Source organism: Urtica dioica, chromosome 1 (assembly GCF_054948205.1).
Source record: "Urtica dioica subsp. dioica isolate 48M chromosome 1, U.dioica_male_clone48M_v1_H2, whole genome shotgun sequence".
Lineage (NCBI taxonomy): Eukaryota > Viridiplantae > Streptophyta > Magnoliopsida > Rosales > Urticaceae > Urtica > Urtica dioica.
The window spans coordinates 56,677,323-56,685,586 of NC_142756.1; the positions used below are offsets into that span (position 1 = coordinate 56,677,323).

Below are 8,264 nucleotides of genomic sequence, written 5' to 3' on the forward strand. Positions count from 1 at the left end.
CAAAGCTCGGTTTTGAGAGTGAAGCTAGCATCGATGATGCTAAGAAGATTCCGTACAAGGTGATTAATCCAAAGTATCGATTGCTCGCTCAACATGCCAACAAAGTAATGTTACCGGAAGGGGATGTGATTATGGTCAATGTTAGTCCAAGTCTCGCGGCTATCCCGATTCCGGTGTCATTTGAAGACATTTCCGATTTTTTGCAATACTTGGAAATTGGCGCGGGGAGCATAACGGTTTATATGGAGTAAGAGTTTTCTTTATATGCGTTTTTTAATATCAATATTCAATATTTAGTGTTTTGATCAACTAAATATTTGTTTGTCATAGCTATCTACGATCGAGGCTAGAAAAGGCGAAGAAGACTCGAAATTTTTGTTTTATAAATCCGAGCTTAAGTTCGTATATACAAAATGACGACGAGGAGGCTTATTTGTCAAAACGAGTCAAGGACGTTGGAAACGTGGTACGACATTGCAAATTTGGTGAACTAGTTTTGATGCCGTATAACAAAGGTGCGCATTGGATGCTCGTTGTCCTCGACCTTTGGAGAAATAGCGCTATGTTCTTTGACCCGTTGAGAAATAAAATCCCAACGGATTTAAATCGATTGATAAAAAGGTAATATTTTGATTTCTTAAATAATTTTTATTATAAACCGTTCTAGATGTTTTTTCTCTTATAATCTCCGTGTTATATAGGGTTCTTGTTGATTTCAAGCTCGAGCATCAAAACGCCAATAGTAACGGGCAATCAACGTACATCAAGGCTTGGGACGCTCCGAGACAAACGGGAAACACGGAATGCGGGTATTTTGTCATTTCTTATATGCGTGATATAGTCGTAGGAGGTGTAGGAAAATTAGAAAATAAGAAATCCTATACAAAAGAGGATTTAGAGAGAGTTAGGGAAGAATGGGTAACTTATGTACAAACATTTATTAACTGTGACGATTAGCTAGTTTTTTCGAAGATGTATATATTAGATTTTGAATGTTTTAAAGATGAGGATATTTGAGATGAATGTATATATTAGATATTTTTTGTATTGAAGATTATTTTCAGGTGCTAGTATCGTGTAAAAAACAAATTGTGGATTGAAAATAAATGATTCTCGCCGCGGCGAACTATACTTCTCGCCGCGGCGAGACAAGATACCGAGAGCAAGCAAATTAGAAATCTTAGTCTCGCCGCGGCGAGATTTTTTCTTCGCCGCGGCGAGTTTTTTAAAAAAAATTCATCGCCTTCCTACAACGCATTATATCCGTTGTAGAATCATCTCGCCGCGGCTAAGATTTGACTTCGCCGCGGCGAAGTATATTTTTCGCCGCGGCGACGTGCTTCTACAACGGATTGAATATCTGTTGTAGAATGTTCTCGCCGCGGCTCGGAACGTACCTCGCCGCGGCAAATAACTCGCCGCGGCGACGTATAATTCTAGCCGCGGCGAGGTCCTTCTACAACGGAAAATCAATCCATTGTAGAAGCACGTCGCCGCGGCGAAAAATATACTTCGCCGCGGCGACATGTGTGAAAATATTTTAAAATTACACAATGGAATTAGACCGTTGTAGAAGCTTCTACAACGCTTAAGATTCCGTTGTAGAAGCGTAGTTTCTACAACGGATAATTAAGCGTTGTCTACAACGTTTTTTAAGCGTTGTAGAATCCTATTTTTGTAGTAGTGACTATGACTTAAGAACGGGTCTTGAAGTCGAAGAGCTAAACTCTAGGTCAAATGAGGACCTAGGTGCCAAAACAAAAAACGAAATTGAATAGAGAGAGAGAGAGAGAGGAGTCGGCCAAGTCTAGAGAGAGAAACTCTCAATCTCTAAAACTTTGGATGAATGAAATGTGTGGAATGAGGCTCCTATATATAGGAGAGTTCTCACCTTCAATGAGGTAGTTTCCTCTTCTATAGAATATCACATATTCATGAGCCAATTTCCCTTTTCCTTCATAGAGTCACACGACCAAGACTTGCCAAGCAAGTCCTTGGATTTGTTTCCTCTTTTATTTGCTTCTCCCTTGACTCCTCTTGGCCGAAATTCCTATTGGCATGCATAGGAAATTTGTTTCCTCTTTTTCTTTTGACAAGTATCTTGATACATTTATGCACAAAATATTCTCTCTTTCTCTTGGGTAGTAGGCGCCCAACATGTTCTAGAAAGGCCTTCTAGAAGCTTTTCCATTATTCATGACAACATGAAAAAGGCCCATTAAGAATTTTCAATAAAATTCTTATGAAATGAAATTAATCCACAAGGCCCAATAAATCCAATTTTGGCCGAGTGATGCATGTCATCAAATGACCATGTCAAAAAATTTATTGACATTCATTTCATCATATGTCTCAAAAGACAAAAATACTTTTTTTTTTGACAATTTTCGTAAAACTTGTCTCGTTCTTGTTTTGACTTAGTTTCTAGTTTAACTATTTCTACTCGATGTTATTCGTGAAAGTGACCTCATGGATCCAAATGAATAAAGCTTGAGCTAAACACTTGGACTCAAAAGTTCACAAACCTTTTCCAAGTTTAGCTTAATGTCAACTGACTCCACTAAAGAGTTGACACTGAAAATCTCTCGGTTCAAATGAATTTATTTTCTACTCAAGAATTCAACCAAATTATGATGAGCGGATCCACTGAATATTATCTATGTTTACCCTTCATGAATATCATCAGATAGTCGGGATTTACAAAATTACCATTTTACCATTCTAGCTGTTATTTCCTCAACTCCTTTGTCGCTTGTGAATAAGTTAGAAACAATGTATTGACGAGGAGCTAACAAGTCACATTGTTTCATCCAAAAGAGTCAAGACTCAATTTGGACACTGGCCAGTTCATTTATTCACATTCCAAGGAACAAAGCATGAGGTGATATACATTGCATTTTATCAATCTTGTACATGAATTCCATATCTATGAGAACTTCACAAAGTTACTCATGACATTCTTACAACTTAGTATTTCACCAATAGGCCTTGTTCGGAATCACATAGTGAGTCCGAACTCTGACTTTCTCAAATGAGAATACATAACGTGTGAAATGGCATGTCTCATTTCAAGATTAAGGTAAGCACGATGCAATTCATACGTAGTGACTTCGAGACATAAGAGGTTAAATGGTTTGTTCTTATCTTGTCTCTAGAAGTGCACTGGTCAATTCAGTACCTTCGGAAGATACCTAGAAGAACTATAGAGTCTCTAACTCTCAATGCCTCATAACCAGACATCATAGATTCTTCTAACAATCATACTGAGGTCAATAGTCCTTTGACCCTTAGATTGCGAATGTATCGTTTTAAGCAAACTACGAAGAGTTTGTTCATGCAAATCTACATTTGTCTCTTCGTAAGTTGTTAGGTTTGTTTATGGACTAAGGACTAATGTTTATCATAGAGCTTCAAATAGACAAGGAGGAATGAATGAATGTTTCAACTTTTGATTAATGAATAAGCAATTACAAGCAAGAGTCTTCATGAGACTTTATTACATCAAATGTACAAAATAAAGACTACAACTCTTCTTGTGGGCACCATTGACAAAAAAATTCCATATCTATGCGATCTTCACATAGTTACTCGTGACATCTTCATAACTTAGTACTTCACCAATAGGTATTGTCTATATCACATAGTGAATCTAGAACTCTGACTTTCTCAAATGAGAATACCTAAGCTATGAAATGACATGTCTCATTTCAGGATTGAGGTAAGCACGATGCAATTCATACATAGTGACTTTGAGACATAAGAGGTTAAATGGTTTGTTCTTATTCTGTCTCTAGAAGTGCACTTGTCAATTCAGTACGTTCAGAAGATACCTAGGAAGAACTATAGAGTCTCCAACTCTCAATGTCCCATAACCAGACATCATAGATTCTCCTAACAATCATACTGAGATCAGTAGCCCTTTGACCTTTAGATTGCGAATATATTGTTTTAAGCAAACCATGAAGAGTTTGTTCATGCAAATCTATATTTGACTCTTCATTTGTTGTTAGGTTTGTTTAAGGACTAAAGACTATAGTCTATCATAAAGCTTCAAACAGACAAGGAAGAATAAATGAACGTTTCAACTTTTATTAATTATTCAGCAGTTACAAGCAAGAGTCTTCGTGAGACTTTATTACATCAAATGTACATAAATAATGTAATATACAAACTTTTGTAATGCTCGGCTTGTGGATATGAATAGAATAAACGAGCTTCCGTTTGTTACAATTATGTTTTGAGTGAATGATGGACGTATAAGTTTCTCGAGTTAATTTAAAATATATTAAGGTAAGGAGAAATCTCGGAATAAATAAAGGAATTATCGAGTTTATCTCGACTAATAAATTATTTCCGAGGAAATATTCCGGAAATTAATTGAATAAATAAATTCTCAAGAACGAGAATTAATTCCGAGAAACCTTAAATATATTTTAATTAATTTAGAGCGAACGAGAAAATTCTCGGTTCGAATCATATAATTATAATCCATTCGGTTATGGGTTTAATTAAATAATTATATGAAGAGGACTTGGTTGTAATGATTTTTAAGGGACCCATTTGAAAGAAAACAAGGAAAAGAGGTTGGTTTGTGAATAATTGGATAAGGGTTGAGCTGCCACGTGGAAATCTTATCCTTCCTTTCCTTATCTCTTTCGGCCACTCTCTCTCTCTCTCTCTCTCTCTCTCTCTCTCTCTCTCTCTTCTTCTCGTGCACTATATATTCTCTTCTTCTCCTTCTTCATTCGCGCAAGCCACCTGCAAAGAAGAAACAGAGAAAAAAAAAAAAAAATCGGCAACAACCACCCAATCCATTTCTCTCGGCCACTCAACCCCATCACCACCCTCACTCATCTTCGTTCTTCTTTTTCCTCTCCATCGTTGCTCTACCTCTCGCGCAGCTCACAGCCACCGCGCGCGCGCCTTGCCGAGGAGAAGAGTCGCCGCCGTCGAACCGCCGTGGCCGCTGACCGAGAAAGGAAACCGGGAACAAAGTGAGGACACACCGGAGAGCAGAGTAGAGGTAAGAATTGATATGGCTGAATTGGAAAACTCAAGTTAGGGTTTTGAGAAATTTGATTTGGGGCTTTTTGATCCGAGCTAAAATCAGTGGAATTGATGGGTTTTATTTGGTTGTTGGACTTGGTTAATGATGTTCCTAGCTCGGATTTGTGAAATTGAGTCGATTTTGAATGATTTGAGAATTTTTTAGCTCGCTGTGAACAGCCTCTGTAAATTGACGTGGACAGTTCGGTACTGATTTAATTTGGATTTGTTGATATTTTTCCTGGAAAGTAGATGTTATGGGCTTTCTAAAATGACCAAGAACGTGTAAATCCGTTGAGAATTGAGTGAGTTATGAATTTTTGAAAACAGGGTATTGAAGCTGGAATTGTGAACGTGAGTTTGAAATATTTTTGGCCATGTGTGTGCCTTTGGCCATGAGCATTCTTTTGTTTGGCCGTGAGACTTGTTTGGCTAGGTAATTTGCTTTGGTTGTTTTGTGATGTTGAGATATTCTAGTTTGTTAGGGATTTTGAGACGTGAGAATTGAATTTGAAATGTGGATTTAATGACAAGTCTAAGAATTTTGTGACTAGTTAGTTGGATTCGTGTTTGGTCGTGTGACTTGTTTGGGTTCGGGTTTTTGAGTCGAGATGTCGGATTTGGAATTTTGGAAATTGATAAGAGTTTAGATTTAAGGAAGTAACTCGTTATCGAATTCCGAACCGACTCAAATCTAATCCCGACACTGGACCCTATATTTTTCAAGTAATTTTGAATCCAATAACTAACGGACTTTCAACCTCGGATGCTAGTTCTTTAGACGTTTCGACAAGCGTCAAGTATCTCATAGAACGTGAAAAGCAAGACATCGCCGGAGGTCGTCGAGCTTCTGTCACAGTATTCCAAGTAAGTGTGGAGACATAAGTCAACTACTTACCAAGGGAATAATCCTGTTTACGTGCATTTACGTGTTAATAATAAAAGAGTAGGAAAAGCCTTAAAAGACACAAACACCAAAGATTAAGGCTTCGGCCACTCTTTTTGGAAAATTTAGTTGGGTTTATACCCATAGGTTCAAATGCTAACTTGAACCAGCCACGTTGCTACTTTGATGTAGTTAGATCCCTCTGCTAACCATAGAGTTTAGCTAGATCTGAGGTGACAGGAGAGCATGTTGGACTCTCGGATTCGAGCCGAGGGTAGAAGTACCGGGAGTCATATTCCGAGTCTTCAACTTAAAACACTAACGAGCATAAAAGTGAAATGATAATTCTTTCAGGATGTAACCCGAGTCGCCCTCCTGTAAGTAGCATAGGTGTGTACTCTGAGTGCTACAGAGTACCCGAACCCTAAAGAATTGATGTGTCGATGGTACCAAAAGGAAATGAACCCTGACGGGCTATGAGGGCCTGAGGGATGGCGCTGAGTACTCATATCTCGGGGAGTCGACCAAGAGTCGTACCCGACTTTGTTGCCAGGCTATGAAGGCCTGAAGAGCGAGGAGTCGACCAAGAGTCGTACCCGACTTTGTTGCCAGGCTATGAAGGCCTGAAGACCTTGACGGGCTATGAGGGCCTGGGGGTGGCGCCGACGTCGAATGAAGTGGTACCATTAGTGGATCCTAGACAGATGTTAAAACTCTTAGGCCGCCGAACGACTGCTGCTCGAAGTCTAAGGCTGGTCTCTTGTCGTTCTAGAGGTTATAGCGGGGGATGTGTGTAACCTTAAAGACGACAAGTACTAGTTAGAGTGTGTACACACGAGTCATGCTCTAGAACTTGTTAGATTTGCATCCATGCATTCTTATGTGCCTGTTTGCACGTCACATGTTATCACATGGCATTAGTCGCTTTTATTTTTCTAGGTTAGACTCCCACTTACTGAGTCAATCGACTCATAGTTTTATGACCCTTGGTAATGTAGAGAAGGGCAAGGCGCCGATGTGAATAAGGAAGTCGTAGATGAAGACCAGACGTGTATCTCTTGACCTTTGGGCTAATGGGAACTCACCCGGGTTCAAATCCTTCTATAATACTATCTATATTTTGTTGAACCCCTTTCGTAAACTATGATCCCCAAACTATCCCTTGTATATATACTTAAAATTAGGGAGCTTGTGTATAAATAAGAGTCGCTATAAGGCTCTAATTCCTAAAGTTAAACAGCGAAAAATTTACCCAGGTTTTCGTATAACCACTTATAGTACTTATATATGATCGTGTTATGTTTAATATAAGTATTATGGTTATTATGTTGATTTGATTCTGTTTCCGCTGATATGAGATATATTGTTATATATTGATGTTGAAATCTGAGACGTAACCCCACCGTCTCGGCCCGTGAGCCGCCGACGAGAGGTCGCGGGTCGTGACAAATAATGACTACTACTCTTCTTGACTGAAAGAAGATGTGAGTAGTCCTTCATGCCTAATCTCTCTCTCGATGCTGGTCTTAGACCTTGTTGGCTAGGGCCTTGGTGAATGGATCTGCCAGGTTGTCCACCGTTGAGATCTTCTTCACCACCATGTCTCCGCGCTGCACGATCTCTCGAATCAAATGGTATTTCCTCTCAATATGCTCAGAGTGCTAATGGCTTCGAGGTTCCTTTGAGTTAGCAAAAGCCCCACTGTTATCACAATAAAGTGTCATGGGCTCGTCAACGTTTGGAAAGATTTCCAAATACTTAAGCAATTTTCTAAGCCATATAGCCTCGTTGGATGCTTCACAAGCAGCCACATATTTTGCTTCCATTGTGGAGTCAGTAATGCAAGATTGCTTAATACTCATCCACACAACAGCTCCACCATTAAGGATGAACACAGACCCCGAAGTGAATTTCCTGGATATGTAATTGGAGTCGGTATATCCCGTCATAGTCAGGTCAGTACCTGAATATGTAAGCATCAAGTTCCTAGTTCTCCGAAGATACTTAAGAACATGCTTAACAGTAATCCAGTGCTCGGGTCCAGGGTTGGATTGAAAACGGCTAACTACGCCAACTGCAAAGCAGATATCTGGTCTAGTACAAAGCATTGCATACATGAGACTTCCCACGGCTGAGGCGTAAGGAATTATTCTCATGTCCTCATTCTCTTGTGCAGTCTTGGGAAACTGGTCCTTAGAGAGTGAGATTCCATGCTTAAAGGGTGTTTGGCCCTTCTTGGAATCTTGCATCGAGAAGTGATCCATCACCTTATCAATATAAGATGCTTGAGAGAGTGACAAAGTCCGGTTCTTCCGATCTCGAAATATTTGGA

At 39.3% G+C, this 8,264-nt stretch overlaps 1 long non-coding RNA gene across 2 annotated transcripts; it reads left to right on the forward strand.

The window, feature by feature from the left end:
* Positions 1–4,753: 4,753 nt before the first annotated feature.
* Positions 4,754–7,284, forward strand: LOC149408177 (uncharacterized). Of its 2 annotated transcripts, XR_016299189.1 has the most exons (3): positions 4,754–5,023; positions 5,820–5,913; positions 6,931–7,284. It is a non-coding gene; the product is annotated as an uncharacterized LOC149408177 (long non-coding RNA). The 2 variants fall into 2 exon arrangements; XR_016299195.1 differs by lacking the exon at positions 5,820–5,913.
* Positions 7,285–8,264: the final 980 nt, after the last annotated feature.